General features: G+C 44.0%; 1 protein-coding gene across 3 annotated transcripts in view; it reads right to left on the bottom strand.

The window, feature by feature from the left end:
• The window catches only part of LINGO2 (leucine rich repeat and Ig domain containing 2), a 569,661-nt gene that overhangs the window by 16,434 nt on the left and 532,286 nt on the right, over nt 1–20,941 (bottom strand). The gene's annotated exons all lie outside the window — the stretch shown is intronic.

Here is a 20,941-nt window from a genome sequence, read left to right as displayed (position 1 = left end):
TCATGCTAAATGTTAATGGGAAGTCATAAACCCTCCAATAATCTCAGTGAGGGGAAAACAAAACAACCCCCCCCAAAAAAAAACTTGTGCGCCTGAGCAGCTCACAGAGCTTTCAGTTCTGAACCGTAAATAGTAATTGATGTACTGTTGCTTACAAAATAAGATTTATCAAAGCCATCATGTTCGGTCTGTTCCTCGCTGCAGGCAGTACTGCCAAATTTGGCGTTTGTACTTGAGAGACCAAAGCACTGTGCAGATTTCCTTATATGGTGGCTGACCAGATGAAACTTGGACACCACTTTGGAGATTTACAGCTTAGCAAATTCCCCCATAAATTCCAAAATTTGTGAATTTGCGTGCATTAATCAGATGCATAATATTGCTTCCTCCTCTTCCCTCTTCCTCCCCACAGTGCTAATTTTGGCTTGGCCTAGGTGTATAAAAAATATGCTGTAATGCCACTCAATGGAGAATTTGCTAGCATTTGAAATGAAAGGAGGAGGGGAAAAAAAGAGGGGGAAAAAGAGCGAAGAGCTGACTAGAACTCTTCTCATTACTGAAAGCAGCTGGTGTGGGAATAAAAAGAGTGAGAATCAAACACCTGAAGGGCTATCAAGATACCGTATCTCACTAATTACTGTTGAATGGAAAGATTCCAGGTGCGGCAGAAAATGTGGTAGGCCTGCACATTTTTGTCCCCCCCTCCCTGTTTCAAAAGTAGGAACAAAGAATGCAACCCCCCCCCGCTTCCACCGCACCCACCTGAGCTATCTGCCACATACAAGAAAATTTCCATTTGGCTCTGCCAGCCAATAAACGTGGAGTTGAGACTATTTACACAATTCCAGTCGACTGAGTGAGAACAAGGTCCCCCCCCCTTTCTTCTTTGTCACTTTCTTATTTCTGCTCCAAAAAAATGATTTACTTTGTTCACTCATTTCCAGAACTGAAAGGGAAATCGCTGGATGTAAGAATCAGTGAACTTTTGAGGGAATGAAGGATAAGGAATGCCAAAGCCTGTAAACTCAGTTTCTGAAAAATAAAATAAAAAGGTTCATTTTCAAGAAGAGCCCTATGGCATGGGAGATTTTAAGCTACGTAGCTTGTGATATGACAAAAAACCATCGGAAGCTGCCATTTTTAAAAATTATAACCAGCTCCTGTTCTTGTGCCTTGAATAGCAGCTTGATCTACAAGCATTAGCAAGTGCAAATGTTGATGTCCATGCTGTGAACAACCTCCAGCTTTTCACACTAATTTGTATGCATGCGTAAAATAAAGAAGGAATGATTTCTTCAACTGAATTTACATTCTAGCCACTGTTGGCTGGCTGTACATTTATGTGAAAATACCTTTTGCTTTGCTGCTTAGTTGGGCATTCTGTGAACATCATAAGAGTTTATTGAGAGAATGGGATATTGTCCTAGGCCTCCAGAGAGCTCTCACAATTGAGAGGTTGTCAGTATCGTAGGGAGTGGCAACTGGTGACTTAGATTCATTCCTTTAGAGAGCAACAGTTTGCCTCCTCCACAGTTGCTAATCCAGAAAAAAGTCAGGTGTGTGGAATGAGACACACCAGAACCAGAAGGCAGTGCTTGTTAGAAATAGGTGAAGATCCTCTACTCTACTGATTCTCTTTACAAATCAATTTGCTGTTCCCAGAACTGGTTAAGCAAATTGAGGCACAAAACAAAGTCCTCAGGATAACTATCCTGCTCCATTCAGAGCACCGTCATTGGCTTGCTCATGGGTGGAAGAAAATGGCTGGAAGGTTCTAAGCATATTAGTCCCTTTTCTAGAAAGGGCAAACCAATTTATTTTTATTTTTTTAAAAAATTAGGGACACATTTTTCTCAGTTGATTGCATGGAGGAAAGAATCGATTTGCTGGCTCAGTAATTTGGAGGGATGACAACGACCAGCCCAAAATGGCAGGATGAATTCTGAATCCAGTTCCCTTCAGAAATGAGTTCTTGGGTGTTCATTTGACTGAACAGTATAATTTGGGATTTACATATACCTCTAATGGAAGAACACATGGACAGGTAAGAAGGGACAGATTAAACAGATGAATCTCTGATCTTCCAGCTGCTTCTTCTTCCCTACACACTATTTGGCACTGGTGGTGGAAAAGACATCAGTTTGCACCTTGGGCTACCTGGAACAGCCTTCCTACAATCTTTCTGCTTCACAGATTTCATTTCTCGTTTAATAATCCTGGCAATTTCCTCCCCTCGTTTATAGCTTTCAGTTACTTTCTCTGCATTATCATCTCTGTAATGGCCTTACTTAGAACTAAAAGGCAGTAGGAATGCTATTTTACTGGAAAAGGTCTCACGGTTGTTACTATTGAAAATTGCACCCATGTGGCTGGATCACCATGTGGCTACCGAAACTTTGGTCCAGATTTCCAAATGGTTTGGACAGTTTGTGTGGTAGTACCTATGCCAATGCTACTGGTGCCCAAGGCAATGTGTTTCCCGCCAACGTATACACACTTTTAATTGTTTAATGTTTAGTTTTTCATACTTCACATTGCCATAGCACAGAGTGGCATAGCTAGAAGTTTATATTAGGATGTCCTGAATGCTGCTCTGTACACTGCTGCAAGTGCACATTCTCCGGCAACAAAACAAACATGGCACAGGTGTTGCAGGTCACTGAAGCAACTCCCTCACCTTCCATGGCCCTTGGTCCTAGACACAGCACTCCAGGCCTCCCATCAAACTCCCCTAATAAATGCCCCTGTTTGTGAGTCCTTTTTGCAAGCTCTTGTTCGCAAGCCCCCGGAAGCTACAACCAGCTAAGTTTAACCACTGCTGGCTGCTAACTCCTCCCTCAACTCACTTCCGCATTCAGCCTGGCTTCCTCTCAGCAATAGCTGCTCCCCCTCAGACCATGTGTTGCAGCAGAGCTCTCTGCCCTGCGCTCAGGCAATCAATCAAGCCTGCAAGCCGCTCAGACAAGGAACCATCTTTAATCCAAAAGACACAAGCTCACATTCTTCAACCTCCTCAAGATCCCACTACCGTATTTTTCGCTCTATAAGATGCACCAGACCATAAGACGCACCTAGTTTTTGGAGGAGGAAAACAAGAAAAAATATATTCTGACTCCCAGAAGCCAGAACAGCAAGAGGGATCTGGCTTCTGAGATAGCCTCTTGCTGTCCTGGCTTATGGGATAGCCATGCGCAGCCTCTCCCGGGCAGGGGGAGCCTTCATCCCCCTGCCCGGGAGAGGCTGCACGCTGCTAAGGCAGAAGCCAGGACAGCAAGCCGGATCGTTGTGCAGTGATCCCACTTGCTGTCCTGGCTTATGGGATAGCCCCGCAAAGCTTCTTGAGGGCAGCGGAAGGCTCCCCCAAGAGCCGCACTCCCTTTAAAGAGCTTGTGGAGCGTGTGTGTGGCTCTTGGGGCCCATACGGCTCTTTAAAGGGAGTGCTGAGCAGGGCCTCCCGCCTGCATTCGCTCTATAAAACGCACACACATTTCCCCTTACTTTTTAGGAATGGGAAAAGTGCGCCTTATAGAGCGAAAAATACGGTAATTCCAATGGGCTTGCATAAAATAGCTGTTAGTCAGTGGCAGAGCCCAAGCATGCAGAGGTCCAGTTGCTAGCTTATTTGAGTAGAGGTGGGAAAGCTGAACCACTGGAGAACTGCTGCCATTTGGACAATGCTGAGCTAGTTGTTAGGGAGCATCTGTTGTTTGCTCATGGTCTCTGTGTTTGTGCTTCTTCAGTGCTAGGGCAAGAGCAGCAAGAAACATTACAGACCTCAGGTCAGCGCCTGATTTAGAGTGGTGCACAGCGCTGTCTTTAGCATATGCGCCACTGGGGTGCAAAGATCTGCCCAGCGCCCCCAACTTTAGTTTATCCCCCAAATTAACTTTTCTTATGCTTATGTCAGACACCATGCTTACGCCGTATCTCTTGTTTACGAAAGAAGGGAGGAAAAAGAAACAATCTTTTTTATTTGCTCATTCATTTACAATACACTTATACTTAAGTATACAGCACCACCACACTTAAAGTTATAAGTATTGTTTAGGCACCTACTTAGGAGCAACATCAGTCGTGTCAAAGGTGCCGCTGACCCCACTGCCGCATAGCAGCTCATTACAATACGTAACATAATAGTTTGATGTAAGAGATAATTTCGTGTGCACGGTGTCATTGAGAATGACAAGCGCCACCACTGGCGCTGCGCGCCTTTGGTAAATGAGCGCACAAAGTCAAAAGTCCTTTAGTGAAACAGTAGGTATACATATCGGTAATAGCTAGGTATATATGTATTTCGTTTTTCTAGCTTGATCAAAATTATTTATTATTTCATACCAGGTAGATAGTTAAGAGCTTAGGCACCTTCAGCGGCAGCCGCCGGGTGTCCCCTAGAATTCATCACCCGGGCGCCCCGCACCCCTTGCACCCCCGGGTAAAGATGGCCCTGGTGGTGCAGACAAGCCAAGGAGGTGCAAAATTGAGAAGATCCATAATTGAGAAGATCCATTTGGGGGTTTCAAATTTTGGCCTCACACAGGGCACCATATTACAAATGATTACCAAAGTCTGCCGCTGCTCAGACTCCATCAAGGAAAAGGAGAAGCAGACAGATACGGGGGGGGGGGAGAATTTTTTTCTTTAAAAAAACAAGCATAGACTCCCACAGACCAGGACAAACAAGCAAGCACCCTTCCCACCTTCCTCTACCAGCAGCAACACTGCTTTGTGTTTGGGTGCTGACCTTAGCTTGGAAAACTAGGAAGTAGAAAGAATAAGTGACCATGAGTGATATGCCTTCTACTTCCTCTCTCAACTCTGTGTTGCCGATTCTTCTTCCGAAGGCTGACAGCAGTGGGTTGGGGGAGTCATCAGGACTGCATAGGGGTTAAAATCAACACCCCCTGCTGTTAAAATGTTTAAACATGGATGCAGTTGCTAATGACGCATTTAACACATCTACTGTAGTTTGCCTCTATGTTTCAGAAAAACAAATTTGGAAGACTCACTGATTCCAACATTAAACATTCCAGGCAAAGGTAATCTCAGAACTAATGCAGAAACCCAGCAGAGGCAGATTCTGTAAGCAGCCCATTACTGTCACATCATCCCAGTGTCCTCCTGTTCTTGAATACCAGAAAACCAATCCTGTGTCAGGCAAAGTCCCCAGACTTGCTATACTCCCTCAAGTCTTGGCAACAGATGATTACCAGACCACCACTGGGTGTCGCATGAGTACTTGTGCCTGTCTGTCTGTCCCAGGTACCTGCAAGCCCCTGGGCTCCCTTGACAGACTAGTTTTTCATTGGTTAAAACCAAAACTGGGTATCTGTGCGTGCCAGGGAGATGTAGCAATGTCATGCTCACTGCAACTATTTTTATTTTCCAGAGCAGGCCTGGGCAAAGTGTCTGAAACAGCTAAAAAAAACCCCACCCAGTTAAAAGTGTGGTGTTACATTTGATGGTTTGAGGTTTAATCAATAAAACTGACTAAGAGCATGTAACAGAAACCTCAAGAGCCACCTTTGCATGCTGCCAGCCAACTTGAGTGATGTGATGAATCATTCTTTGTTCTGCGCCTTTGCTGTATAGCCCTTTTAAAAATCAGAAGCTTCCCCATCCCAGATTTTTTTTAAATTGCAGCTGCACGTCATAATGAAATGCACAACCAGTTTTCCTAGGCAATTACCACACCAAAGTGCAGGGTCTTTAATTGAGAACGAGTTTCTAATTAAAGTTTTGATCAGGGGGTCAGCATTTTATAGATCCACATCTCAGGCACGTCCAGCAGGTTGCATCTTGCTGCGTTTGCTTGGTGTAAAGATAAGAAAAGGCTCTCCTGGAATACGTTTGTGCTGAATATCAGAGAAAGGCAATGTGGTGCCCCTCAGATGTTGCTGGATTATAACTTCCAGCACCCCGATTGTTGTCCATGATAGCTGGGGCTGATGGAAGTTGTAGTCTAATAACCATCTGGAAGGCTTGGGTAAAGGTAAAGGCCAATAGGTCCAGTCGCAGACGACTCTGGGGTTGCGGCGCTCATCTCGCTTTACTGGCCGAGGGAGCTGGCGTTTGTCTGCAGACAGCTTCTGGGTCATGTGGCCAGCATGATTAAGCCGCTTCTGGTGAACTAGAGCAGCACACGGAAACACCGTTTACCTTCCCGCTGGAGTGGTACCTATTTATCTACTTGCATTTTGACATGCTTTCCAACTGCTAGGTTGGCAGGTGCTGGGACTGAGGAATGGGAGCTCACCCCGTCGCGGGGATTCGAACCGCCGACGGGGTGATCAGCAAGCCCAAGGCTCTGTGGTTTAGACCACAGTGCCATCCGCATCCCTAAAACAGATATTCTTAAAAAGGTACAACAGATAAAAAGAGGAGCCTAATTAATTTTTCAGTTAGTGCATACATACCCTCCAACATTCCTCAGATGAAAAGAGGGATGTTTCTCACTCACCCACAACTAACTGTCCTCAACCTCCCCCCCCTGCTTTTCCATCACCACTACACCAATGGGACACAGCACCATTCCTACCTAATTTGGACTCTCCAAAACAACACATGAAGTGAATCAGAGCCATCCTTAAAAAATTGCACTTCTCCAAATTTTGAGATGCAGTTCATCAGCCAAGTTATATCTACCAAAATGCATATACAACGGGTGAGGTGTGTACATGCGTTAGTGAAAAATACAATGCAAAAATGTGTGTATTAGGAGAAAATTGCACGAAACTTCTGTTAAGATTGGGTGGGGGTGGGGGAAGTGAAATAGAGAAAAAACGAAGTGGACCATTGATTCCTAGTTTCATTTCTGGACAGGCTGGACTCTTAACACAAAGGAAGATGCAAAATCAAAATGCTGACAAAACCTCTCTATTAGTTTACTCGTGGCAGCAACTGCAACTCTGCTGCACCCAAGAGGGGTAAGGGGACTTCTCATGTCACCTGGAAGGAGCCACATTGCAGTGGCTTCCACACTTCCATTTAATACGAAGCAGCAGCTTTGTAAACAAATGACTCACTCATTTATTTATATGAAAGCGCTGAGAGTGCCTGCCTGGATGAGTCTTATCATTGTGTCTTTGATCTTGCAAGGTAGGTGAAGGCTTCAGCATGGCTAGGAGCACTCTTTTAAAAAACAAATAACCCAGTGTTAGGTTTTTTTAAATTTTCATCTTGGTTGAGCACGTTCCTGATTTTTCTCCTTGCGTCTGGCAGAGAGACGGGGTTCAAAACACAGAAAAAGCAACCATCTCCTCCTCCTCCTCCATGGAAAGGCATTATCAGCCAAGACACTAGAATCAACTGTGCATGATATTCCACCTTCACCTAGTTTGCAACCATGATCATTACAAATTGATTTACTGAGCCCAATTGCTCGCCAGCCTTTGCTGAGGAGGGTGAGCCTCAGCAAGCCACAGTGTCAGAATCATAAGGAGATGTCTGCATGTGTTGATAAGCAATTATCACTGGAGTGAAGGGAGACCAGATAAGGTCTGGGCCTATCAGAGGGCAAAGAGAGTAAGATTTACTTTCTGCGTTATCAGTATTTCATTGCAGTCGCTTCTGAGGAACAAGAAGCGAGAGCTTGGATTTCTTGGAAGTATTTATCTATCAAAACAGGGAGCCTGAATGCAAATCGAAAACACTTACACAAAGAAGAGAGCTCTACTCTCTCCTTCACTGGCGTCAACAACAAACACAGCACTGCTTTCAAGGAGGGCTGGCAACACAAACCACGTGTGTGGTGTGTTTTTCTGCTTCTTTTCTTTTAAAGAGAGGAGTAAAATCCAGACTACATGAAACAGAAGCCTTAACACAAGAGAAGAAAATGTGCAAGGAAATCCATGTGACACAGAAGGGGCCTTTTTTAAAAAACCCACACAAACCAACCAACAACAAATGATTTCGGGCTGAAATACTTCATACAAGCCATGATTCTGACAACAGCTACAAGCTGGGCCTTTGACAGACCTGGAGAAAATGGTTTGGATTCCATCAAAGCCATGTTCAAATGGTGAATAAGATCAGCACAAGAATCTCAGCAAGGGTTTCTGTGTGTGAGAAAATCAAAAGCTGGGCAGAAAACACATTTTTAACACCAGAGAAGATTATACAGCTGTGTGTTAATTTCACAACTGCTTTTAACGTGGCATTTTAAAAATGAGTATTTTTGTTGCCTTTCGTACATCTGTCATCTATCTATCATCTATCATCTATCAATCTATCATCTATCTATCTATCTATCTATCTATCATCTATCTATCTATCTATCTATCTATCTATCTATCTATCATCTATCTATCTATCTATCTATCATCTATCTATCATCTATCATCTATCATCTATCTATCTATCTATCTATCTATCTATCTATCTATCATCTATCTATCATCTATCATCTATCTATCTATCATCTATCTATCTATCTATCTATCATCTATCTATCTATCTATCTATCTATCTATCTATCTATCTATCTATCTAATCTATCATCTATCTATCTATCATCTATCTATCTATCATCTATCTATCTATCATCATCTATCTATCTCTATCTATCATCCATCTATCTATCATCTATCTATCTATCTATCTATCTATCATCTATCTATCATCATCTATCATCATCTATCATGAAAGGCAGTGATAGAGAGATGCAGTTAACAAAGTCTACATCTGACCTTGCCTTTGGATGCTGTCTTTAGCTTCACTTCCACTCTCATGGTGACTACATTTATGCAGGTAGTCTTGTTTCAATATACAGCTGCTCCCCAATATCACCATATTCTCCTGAGCTGTAGCATCTAACACGCATTTGCAACGAGAAAGGGAACATCCCTGTCCTGGTGTGATTGAAGCTTGACTCCAATGACACTGATTTATACTGAGCCACACCACTGGTGAATCTGCCCCAGCATCTTCTTCTCTGACTGATCTTTCAGAGTCCTGCTACATGTCAGGGACTGGCTGGATGGGGAAGAATGGTGGGAGCCACCTGCCCAAGAGCCCCCCTGGGAGGACAGGGAAGAAGACTTAGATCCCAGATCGTGGTGGTGGGGATGCTGAAGATCAGTTTGGGGGAAGGGACAAGTTGGGAGGTGCTAGAAGTGGGGTGGGGTTGTGCAACCAAGGGGGCTCAGGAAAAGGAGGACCTTCCTGGATAGGGTTAGAGGCTGAGAGTCACAGTGTGAGCGCAGATTCAGATAGAGAGGAGTCAGAGGCAGTGGCGTAGCATGGGTTCTCAGCACCCGGGGCAAGGCAAGTAATTTGCACCCCCTAACCCGTGGATTTTAGCACTCGAGTCTCTTCCGCGCGCCCCCCCAGATGTTGCGCCAGGTGCAGCAGGCCCCCCTGCACCCCCACACTATGCCACTGCTCCCACCACAAGTCTTCAGGACAGCCTTCCGAAGGCTGGTGTGGGGAGAAAGTCTCTCCGCCCCACCGCCAGGCTTCGGAGGAGGTCCGAGGACAGTGGGGTTCCTGCTTCCTCGAGGAGGGCCGGCCAAACGTGCCCCCCCAATGTTGCGCCCGGTGCGGCCGGCACCCCTGGCACCCCCCACGCTACGCCACTGGTCAGAGGTTGCCCTTGATACCCAGCAGAAGGACTGTACCAGTCCTGCTGGCTCCCCACCCCCTCTGACACCCTGATCAAGGAGAGTCCTGCACATTGCTGAGCAATGGGCCAGGCAGGCCCAGAGGAAGAGCCCACCCCTCGACACAGCCTTTGCCTTTTTGGGAAGGATTCAGAGTGAAAGGCTAGAGGGGGAAGAATGGGACTAGTGGTCAGTTTCAGCAATGTGTCAGCTGGATTAAGACGAACCAGAGGACTCTGTCTTGTTATTTTTTTGTTAATAAAAAGATAATGGCATTCCATGCCTCCCTTGCTTCCCTGCCCTGTGGTTGACCTGGGCACACTTGATAGGTCCTTGACACTGCCTAAGTCCCTTATAGACATAGATGCAGGGAACTGTCCATGGTACCCTTTGCATGTAATGCTTGTGCTCTGCTGCAGAGTTTTGCCTCCTCTCCCAATTTCCACATCATAAATGATGCACTATATTCCCATTTATGCAGCAGTTGGCCATATTAGATATGATGGTTCAGCTTTTCTGCAGCAAAGGTTACAATACATGGTTGTCCTTTGGGCGCCAGGTTAAGATTCCCCTGTTCTTCTGGGCCGTTTCAGATCATGTCAGTATGGCTGGATGTCAGTATCTCATCTGATTTGTATTACATTTTATTGTGTTGGTCTTTCTATATTATTTGGGTTTTATGCTGTCTTGGATTTTTATGTTTCACAGAGGATTTTTATTGCATTATTGCAAGGTTTTGATTCGATTTGCTCAACACCTAGAGGCATCCAGGAAGTACCATAAATATTTCTCTGAATCAAAGGTTCAAATTGTCACATGCCTCCTTCCCTGGTGGACTAATAGCTGTCTAAGTGAAAACTGTAACCCCCCAGCAAGAAATTAGCTTCTTTTCCTGATCTTGGCACACCCTCTCTGCTGCATCTGTGCCAAAACAGGGCTCTCCAGATTCCCTTTTGTTTTATAAGAGTTCTTTCCTAAGGCTTACCTTTGCTTTGTTCCCAAAACAATATCCTATTTCTTTGCTTCCTTCTAATTAACATCTTAATCTACCCATCTTTTCTGTCTGTGCTTTTAAAGACCCACAATGAGAACAAGGAAGCCAAAAGCCTTTGCTGAGAGAGATGCGAAAACGCAGCAAAAGGGGTAGGTTGACCCAGGACTTGCATGGTAATCGTGCAATTTGTTCTAGCAGAACAAAAATCAATATGTGGGGGAGTTTCTCCAGGCCAGATGCCTCATTCACCATGAACTTCTCCCTTATTCTCTTAGAATGGCAATGGCACCCACCTGAGAGGTGCCAGAGCTGAGGTCCATTGATCTCTGGCTGGGGGGGGGGAGCCTGCTTAAATTATAATTGTTTTGTAAGTGTCCCTTACATTTTCAGATTAGAAGTAACCAACTGAATAAGACAGATGAGTAAGTTAATATATAATTACATAAAGTCTTGCATGGATGTGTGTATAATGGTTGGGGTCTTCCAGGCTTCAGGAGGTCCACCCTGGATATGCTGGACTAAAGACTGTGGGTTGTAGCCAAAGTTTGTCCTACTCAGAGTAACTTATGACCATTAATTCCAAGGCATGAACTCCGAGGAGGACTTTGTCGGCCATAACCCTGTGCAATACTTTACAAGCAACTCCAGGGAGCAACTCTGAAATATTGATAATTGCATTTATTAACCTGTTAATTGTTCTTAATAAACATAAGCCTATTTCCTGTTGCTGTGTTAAGTATGTGCCATATTGCACTCATTAGCACCTTTCCCTTTGTACAGGTGACAAGTTCAGCCTTACATCAAATACACCCCTGGTAGGATGGCTGTTAACAATTATGAAACACCTTTTATTCTTAGCCAACACCGGGCTACCACAGCTTAAGTACCGCTTTTTATGCTTTAGTTTGGGAGTCATTGCCAGTCAGGTGGATCATAATATCTGGCATTCATTATCCTCCTGTCTGCTTATTAACGGTACCTTTGCTGCAGGAGAAAATTAACTTTAGTACCCCACATGATCAGAAGAAAAAAGGATTGTGATTGTGATTGGCCAAAGGATTATACGGGCTTGAGTAGTTTTCCAAGCTCCTTTAAATAGAAGGCAGCTCCTAAATTATCCTTAATCCTAAATTTCAAGAGTTCAGGCTTCTAGGTCTGTTGCTTGACGGCCATTTCTTCGTAAGAAACATACCTACATGATAATGCACATACTTACACCCATATGCTGATCTAATTTATGTTACTTTATTAGCTGTGCACTTGAACAATAATAGGTTACACTTTTAAAAAGCAGAATAACAGAATACTAGAATTATAGGAAGAGACCCCCCAACAGCCTCAGTCCATTATACCTGAAAGAGCATCTCCACCCCCATCGTTCAGCCCAGACACAAAGGTCCAGCTCTGAGAGCCTTCTGGCGGTTGCCTCACTGTGAGAAGTGAGGTTGCAGAGAACTAGGCAGAGGGCCTTCTTGGTAGTGGTGCCTGCCCTGTGGATATTTCCCATCAAATGTCAAGGAAATAAACAGACTTTTAGAAGACATCTGAAGGCAGCCTTGTTTAGGGAAGTATTTAACGTTTGGTATTTTTAACATTCTGTTGGGAGCCTCCCAGAATGGCTGGGGAAACTCAGCCAGACGGACAGGGTATAAACAAACAAACAAGCAAACAAAAATTAGGGTCATTGAGTCCAACCTACTGCAATGAAGGAATCTCAACTAAAGCATCTACGACAGGTGGCCATCCAATCTCTGCTTCAAAAATATCAACATGTGATCTGTTGTGATCAGATTGTGCCCCTCTGGCAACCAAGACAGATTTGTGAAGTGTTTGAAGTGTTTTTGAATCTCTGCCTAAAAAATGATCTTTTTAGAAATTCAAATGCATAGCCCACTGTCCTAATGACTTGTGATCCTGCATTCCCCAAATAAACAAGTGGGACCTGCAACAAAATGTTGGAATGTGGAGTGCTACTGTATCCTGTTCCAGCAAGTCTGCCATCATCTTCTTTAGGATACTCCAAGGAACATAGGAAGCTGCCTTATGATGAGTCAGACCACTAGCTGATTCAACTATCTCAGCATTATCTGCTCTGACATAGCTCAGCATTATCTACATAAGCGATGGCACTCACACCTGGACATTGGAGAGAGAAGGAATATCACAAAGAGTCTTCCAGGACCTTAACTGAAGTTCATGCTCTAAGTTCATGCCCTCTAGAAGTGCAAGATGAAAAAGGAAATGTGCTTCTAATACCCAGTTCTATTGCCAAGCTCCTGCCCCCTACCACTAATACACATTGACAAAAATTCCGTTCTATTTGTATCTACTCTGCAATAGCCCCTTGCCATTGATTTAAAACCAAACGGCGGTGGATGCCCATTTGACTAAATATGTATCCCACAGTATAATTCTCTGCAATGTGTTATCAAGACTTCGAGAGAATATACCTTATGAGTTGCAGCGCCTGAAATGTCGGGCTGTGCACTGTGCGGGGTCTTCATGTTCATGTGCCAAGTGAGCACATAAAAAACTCAAACGCAATTGAGGAACTGGCTTTCCCTGCTAGTTAATGAGCACTGAGCAAGCTGATCTAGCATTCTGCTAAAGTGAGCAATGAAGATATATTAAAAAAGGACACCACATCTCCCCATTCACATTCCAGGCCTGCAGTATGCCAACGCAGCAGAGAGCGCACGTTATCTTACTGAGACTGCCCTCTGGTTTGTTGTTACCAGTAGATTTCAAGGCCGCCTTACGTTAATGGAATGCATTAGGTGTCCAAATCTCAGAACATGGTTGCTCTTTGCTAATCAAATGGCACAGAAGCAGAAGCAGCATCGTTCCACAGCATGGAGTGATGTACAACAGGAGCACTCTGTCAAGCCAGGGGAGAGGAATGCGCACTGCTCAATGTGCTGCAGCAGATTTCAGTTCTGGGGGAGGAAAAGGTCTAAGCATGTGAATGGCAACAGAGGACAAAGGCAAGGGGCTTCAGAAGTGAAATCTGCTGGGAATGAAAAGTAAACCGCACAGGATGTACTCTGCACACAACACACCTGTGCTATCCCTGCTTGATTGCGACAGGTAGCATGAGAAGCTGTTTTCAGTGAAAATGCACCAGAAAGGTCATCCAGCTTAAATGTTCCTTTGCTTAACAACACAGGCAAAGGCCTGTTGGGTCAGATCAAAGGTCTACTGCATCTAGTAGGAGTAATCACTGGATTCAATCAAATCCCAGGGAAAAGCAGGGAGCTTTTGAGGAATTCTGGGCTGATCAAGGACAAAGCCAGATCTCTGCAAAGCAGCACTAGTGAAAGCAGGAGCTCTGCTGTTTGTTGGTGCCCCGACAATTTAGGCATAGTAAAATGAATGCTGCAGACAAGTATCTGCTGAAAGACAAAGGAATGTCTCTGGGCCGACCTTAAAATCAGGCAGTGGAGGTACGTGGGGCTGCAGGAGACGGGAGAGGAAGGAGAAGTCATGTTGCGTAAGCAGAAGCCTGTTCCATTGGTGGATGGACACTGTAGGAAGTCACCTGGTGCCTGAATTTTCTGGCTGCAAATGTAGTTTGTTTTATGATTGTGTAGGTCACCTGGTAAGTGTTATACCCTAAAAGGGGGGCTTCAATAAGTGTTTCAGTTATTAATATTGTGCATCTGGAAGCAATAGAATAAATAAAAACTGATTCTTCTTGGAATAACAATAACAACAACAAGAATCAAGGGGTCAAAAAAATGGATGAACTGTGCTATATTAGAAGCAAAAAAACACCCCTTGTTTTGATGAATTGGAAGAGCCGCAAAAAGATTCCATTGAGCACATGGATTGATAATATGGACGGACTAGCTACATATGAACAAATTGCATGTCGACGCAAAATAAGAATGGATAATTATGAAGAAATCTGGAAGGAATATTTAAGCGATAAGGCGGATAGTGGTGGGAAGTAGGGGGAGGAAAGAGAGAGGTGGGAAAAAATTGTTTAAAAAGGTGTAGTCGTAGGTATATCAGTGTATTCAAATCTGAATTGTCAAATTGTGGTATTATTGTTATTATGGTTTTTGTTGTATGTGTCTTTTGCAGTTGTTGTGTGTATCAAAAAATTGATTAAATAAATTAAAAACAACAACAACCAGGATGAGGTGATGTGGGAAGGAAGAGCAAGCACCAACATCAGAAAGTACGTGACTGGCAGCCTCAGAAACAGCTTCCTTCTTATTTAAAAACAGCACATGGGGTGTGTGTGGTTCCTATATGTAGCTCAGCCAGAGCATGTCATATATCTTTCCACTTTCTCCAATCAACACAAACATGGAACAAACCAGAGCCACACCCATTGGGGCAAACCACTCCAAGCAAGTTTCAAGAGGGGAAAGTGGACCGTTCCATTACGGTATCCTTAAGATAAATTCATTAGAGCACGTTATAGGTCTTCCAGCAGAAACTGGACATAAATCTGCTGGTCAAGACTTCCTGCACTGAGGCAAGGGCTTTGACTAGAAGACCTACATGAACCCCTCTGACTGTCTGATTCTGTTAAACAGGGATTGGTTATCTGCATCCTTGAGCCATGACTGGCTGAGAAAAGAGGGCAATACTCACTGGCCTTTACTGTAAAAAGGTAAAAGGTAAAGGACCCCTAACAGTTAAGTCCAGTCAAAGACGACTCTGGGGTTGCGGCGCTCATCTTGCTTTACAGGCCGAGGGAGCCAGCGTTTGTCCGCAGGCAGTTTTTCTGGGTCATGTGGCCAGCATGACTAAACCACTTCTGGTGCAACGGAACACGAAAACCAGGGCAGCACACGGAAACGCTGTTTACCCTCCCACTGGAGTGGTACCTATTTATCTACTTGCACTTTGACATGCTTTCGAACTACTAGGTTGGCAGGAGCTGGGAATGAGCAACGGGACCTCACCCCGTCGCAGGGATTCAAACCTCCGACCTTCAGATTGACAAGCCCAAGAAGCTCAGTGGTTTAGACCACAGCTCCACCAGCATACCTTGGCCTTTACTGTAGTCACAAGCAAAACACTTGTGCATTCTCTCCTGGGAAAGGATTGAGAAAATATGCATGCAGAATTTTCAATTTAGGAATGAAGTGCACCTCCACCATAATAATTTTTGTAAGGTATCCCTACTATCAAAAGTTTAGGAATTTATTTTAGCCACCCAGATTGTTTATATTTACAATATTTCCGATTTTTACTGCTACTCTAGATGAAAACCAACTTCTGTACTTTTAACTGCACAACTGAGAAGCCTCACATCTTATTTTCTAAGAACTACAGCAAAATAATCTCACCGGAATTCATAAATCCAAAAGGAACTTCCATCTGTTTTGGCATGCTTTTATCTTCACTTAATAAACCTTCATTCAATTTGCAGCTGGTACCCCAGTGATTTTTGTCACCAATGCATTCATGCCAGTAATCAGATCCAAGAATATTTGTGTTTAATGGATCTGATTCCTGTGAAATGCTAACAGAACCGGCAGGAGCACAGAATGCAAATGTGAAAACATTAAGAAAAAGAGGCGGCACCCCTTAGACTTTCAGAGAGATTCAACTGGCATTAGGACAGCTTCTTGCTTTAGCTCGACGCACCCAGCAGTTCTTAACCAATTAGAAATTTCACAGCCATCTTTTAACACAGCTCCAGGAGGCCACGACAGGTTTCATTTCCCCTTTCATGCTTTCCAAACACTATTAAAAGTATTACTTGTTTGTTCAGAGCTGATTTTATAAAAAGCTCCACGGAATACAGTGGTACCTCAGGTTACATACGCTTCAGGTTACATACGCTTCAGGTTACAGACTCCGCTAACCCAGAAATAGTACCTCGGGTTAAGAACTTTGCTTCAGGATGAGAACAGAAATCGTGCTCCAGCGGCGCGGTGGCAGCAGGAGGCCCCATTAGCTAAAGTGGTGCTTCAGGTTAAGAACAGTTTCAGGTTAAGAACGGACCTCCATAACGAATTAAGTGCAGTGATACCTCGGGATGCAAACGGAATCTGTTCCGGAGCCCTGTTCGCATCCTGAATGGAATGTAAGATGCGATGGAGCGTCTGCGCATGCACGGGTCGCGTTTTGCCACTTCCGCGCATGTGCGTGACATCATTTTGAGTGTCTGCGCATGCGCGAGCGGCGAAACCCAGAAGTAACATGCTCTGTTACTTACGGGTTGCCCCAGAGCGCAACCCAAAAGCGCTCAACCTGAAGCACATTCAACCCAAGGTATGACCGTATTTAATCTGAGGTACCATTGTATTGAGAAAGCTCAGCAAACCTTCGAATGCAAGGGCAGTTTCTCTTGCTCAAAATTCACAGGTAAGTCTTGCTCTCTAGTACTTGAGAGGGGAAAGCAGGCTGAGTCTGCATAGCTAAGCACACTGTTCCTTTTTGTGTGGAACATGGCTCATCCCTGGAGCTTCTCAGTTGTGCTACTTACCCTCCTTGAGGTTCCTTGTTGTTTCTCCCTGCTTAATGGGGAACATGGGGGGGGTGGCCCCTTCATTGAAACTTCTGGGGGAAACTCTGGCCCCTGAACTCTCCCTGCTCGGCGTTGGTGGGAGCCATTTCAATCAAAAAGTTTGAAGGCAGGCAGCTGTTGACTTTCAAATAAGCCTCCTTGGGAGGTTTCCTGATGCCTAGCAAGGTTGATATCACTGAGAGATTTCACTGTACATATTGGTGACAGGTAACAGTTTGGTGTACTAATGTGAACTGGTTTCATGTACAGGTAGTGACACTTAACTTCCTCCAGAAGCCTGCTATATCCAGCCTCATTCCAATTTAATTGTCAAACCTTTTGCTCTGCTGAAAATTTTATATGATGTGAAAATTACCTCAGGATATGGCTCACAACACCTGAACCTCTTCCTCTGTTATTCCTTCTTAACATGGCAATTGCTAGACAGCATGAAACTCAACATCTTTGTTTACCAGGCTATCATATATTGGGCAGGGGGTGGATGCAGGAGGTGGAGGGTGATGGAGAAAGCTTTGCTAAAAAGCTTTAAAATAGCAGTTTTCAGGGCACCAGTAGATAGGATGCTTGAGTTTTATTACAGGTTTTTTGTCACCAATGCACTGTGCAAAATCTCATCATTTTCAAAATGGATTCCAAGTTCTTAAGGTTCGTGTTACAATTAGGGCTGGATTCCAAATAAAGACCAGAAGCAGAAAGGGTTACATCAACCCAAAGTGGAAACAAGATTTTAAAAAAAACATCTTAAGGTGCTACATAAGACTGTTTTAATTTTTAGCAAATTGCCCAATGCTGTATATAGTGGCCTGGTAGGTGCTTGACAGCCCTAACTCCTGTTGTTGAAGACTCAGGCAAGCAACAGAAACACAGAGCTTGCTGAACTCCTATGGGCTGCCATCTGAACTTCACCAGTTTTACTTCTGTGCGCCCATGGCAATATTGTAGATCTCAAAATATGCCCCCCCGCTGGTATATCAAGGTTGGGGGACCCCCGGCATATTAAGTCTTCTCACTCCTACTGTATGACAAGTTGCAGACCCTCCAAGTGTCCCTATTTTCCAGGGACAGTCCTGGAATTACAGAAGCCATTCCGCTTTCTGATTTGATCCCAGAACGGTCCGCTTTTCCTAAGGACATCCCTATTTTCCTCAGAGAAACATTGGAGGGTATGGTAGGACGTCCCTATTTTCATCGGTGGGTATGGAGTTATGCTTATCTCCGTGGGCCAAGGAAATAAGTAGCTATACAACCTTTAGAAGGCACCTGAAGGCAGCTCTTGTATAGCGAAGTTTTTTAAATGTTTAATTATGTTTTTATATATGTAGGAAGCTGCCTGGAGTGGCTGGGGCAACCCAGTCAAGATGATGATGGAACAGGATATTCATCAGAGAAATGTTGGAGGGGATGAAACTGGAGTGACGAAAGGCAAAGAATAAAAAAAGCTACACCTGCTGTAACATTCCTTCTCCCACATGACTGTCAGAAGGGAAAGTGTCCTGTATTCCTTGGCAGTTCATCACGCCAGAAATATCCTCCTACATAGTGTTTTCTTGCTTAGTAGGTCCACATAGTGAAGAGAATTTATTTAGTTATTGTTATTTTTTATTTACAGCTTCCTCAACTCCCAAGAGTATGTGGGGGATGCTTTTGTGTGTGTGTGTGTGTGTGTGTGTGTGTGTGTGTGTGTGTGTAAAAAATGAACCAGTGCTACCTGGCATATACTGCTGAATCCAACAGGCCTATGTGACTCACATTCACATCAGCAGCCACACCGAGTGTCCTGTGGGTGTTTGGGGCCTCATCTGGCACTTGTTAGAATCTCACCAGTTTCCCGCACTGTGCGCTTTGCACACAAATACATTGAATTAATGGGGGAATGGGGTGGGTGAGCGGGGAAGACACTTGAGACGTGTTGTAAAGGCAGCTTTTATGTTTGGTTGGATAAACTTTGGCAAAGCCCTGGGAGGCTGTCTCCCTGCCATGCTACAAAGCTCCCTTCCCTACGCTTGTTTCTTCACACAGCACCAGATAATGCTCGGCTTCTCCCGTTTCATCTCTAGCTTGATACAATGGCAGGATCACACTCCCCGCCACTTCCTCGTATTTTCATATTCTAAACATACAGCTGCTAGTTTTTAAAGCTCAGTCACTTAATTTCATTTTCTCCTGGAGTGGGGCTCTGAAAGTGCAAAGGCACTCTGTAATTTATGTTCAAAATATCTGATAAAAAGAATATATTCTGATTTTCCAAGGTCTCTGCAACGATAGCTTAAAAAAGAGGGAGAGAGTCATGAAAGTCAAATGAATTTTCTTGTAATAAAAACAACCTTAGTCCAATCATCCAGACTTATGCTGCAAAGTGGCTCATCAGCATTTTGCTAAAGAGTTCATCACTGGATTTTAAACTCCTTTTTTCTCTCCAACATCCACTTCCTATTGTTTCTGACATCCTTGTTTGCAAGTTTAGTAGCCCACTGTAAAACGCCTACCATTTTGGAACTGATAACCAACCATTTTGCTGTCATTGTGCTAACAGAAGGCACCATTTCAATTAACTGACCAGCAATTCACAGTACAGTGGTACCTCGGGTTACAGACGCTTCAGGTTACAGACTCCACTAACCCAGAAATAGTACCTCGGGTTAAGAACTTTGCTTCAGGATGAGAACAGAAATCGTGCAGCAGCAGCGGAAGGCCCCATTAGCTAAAGTGGTACCTCCGATTAAGAACTGTTTCAGGTTAAGAACGGACCTCCAGAACGAATTAAGTTCTTAACCCGAGGTACCACTGTACAGTGATATCTGGTCAACATTCATCTACAAACACCATGAAGTACTCTATAGAAGGGCTGGGAAAGCTATAGTCCTCCAGACTTTGTTGGACTGCAATTCCCATCTGCTCCTGCTAGCCTGGCCAACAGTGAGCAATGGCAGAAGTTGTATTCCAACATGCAGAAGCCAAAGGTTCCAGAATCCTGCTCTACAGATAGTTTGAGAAACCGTATTGATTTACTCATTTCCTTGAGGAGCTCTTCATTATCCCAAGCTAGTGAAATGGAAAGAGAAAAACTAACCAATTTTGGAAAGAGAGGGGACCTCTCTCTTTATACCTAATGTGTTTCAATTATAATTGCTGTAATGTCCTCAGATAAAAGTACTAATTGGGATTAATGCTTGCCCTTGTTCCATTAGATGTCCCATTTTCTAGGCAGCAATGGAGGTGTTCACAGACAAGTGAAGTCTGGTAATTGTGCTGGATGGATATAGGATTTGAGAGAAAATTCCACAGTGGCATGCTTTCCTGTTATGCAAACAACTGCATTTGAAAACAAAAGCACTAATTGGAAGGACTTTTCCAGTGACATTAAAGTCTTGCAGTTCTTTTAGAAAACAAGGCAAAATAGAGGACACAGAAGAGGCACAAATTCACTCTCCTGTGAGAATTCACGACTCCGCATTTCTTTAAGTCTTGCACAACTTCCTTTCCATCCCTTCTGCAAACCACTGTGCTTCCCAAATCTGCTCCAGAGGATCCCCCAACCCTTTAGAAAAGATTTGGGGAACACACACAGGAATCTGTAGGTAGGAGAAGAGGTGGAATCTGTTCCAGCAATGGCATCTCTTCTACTAGCAAACAGACACCGTTTGATTTCTTTCCACAATTATATCTGTTACAGCTGATCAAATCCAAATCTAGAAACCAACCACTTTGTCCCAGACAGCAAGGCCACCCAGGGAAGGACTTTCTAAAGATGACTTTATATGTACAATCAGATTAAAAAATGAGTCGCTGTGGTAGTTTGCAAAGGTCAGCAATCAAGTGCAAGTTTTCCCATTGTCACTTCAGAGAACATTACCAGTT

This window comes from Podarcis vaucheri (assembly GCF_965113315.1).
Source record: "Podarcis vaucheri genome assembly, chromosome: 17".
Lineage (NCBI taxonomy): Eukaryota > Metazoa > Chordata > Lepidosauria > Squamata > Lacertidae > Podarcis > Podarcis vaucheri.
This window is presented reverse-complemented; position numbering and strand designations above follow the sequence as displayed.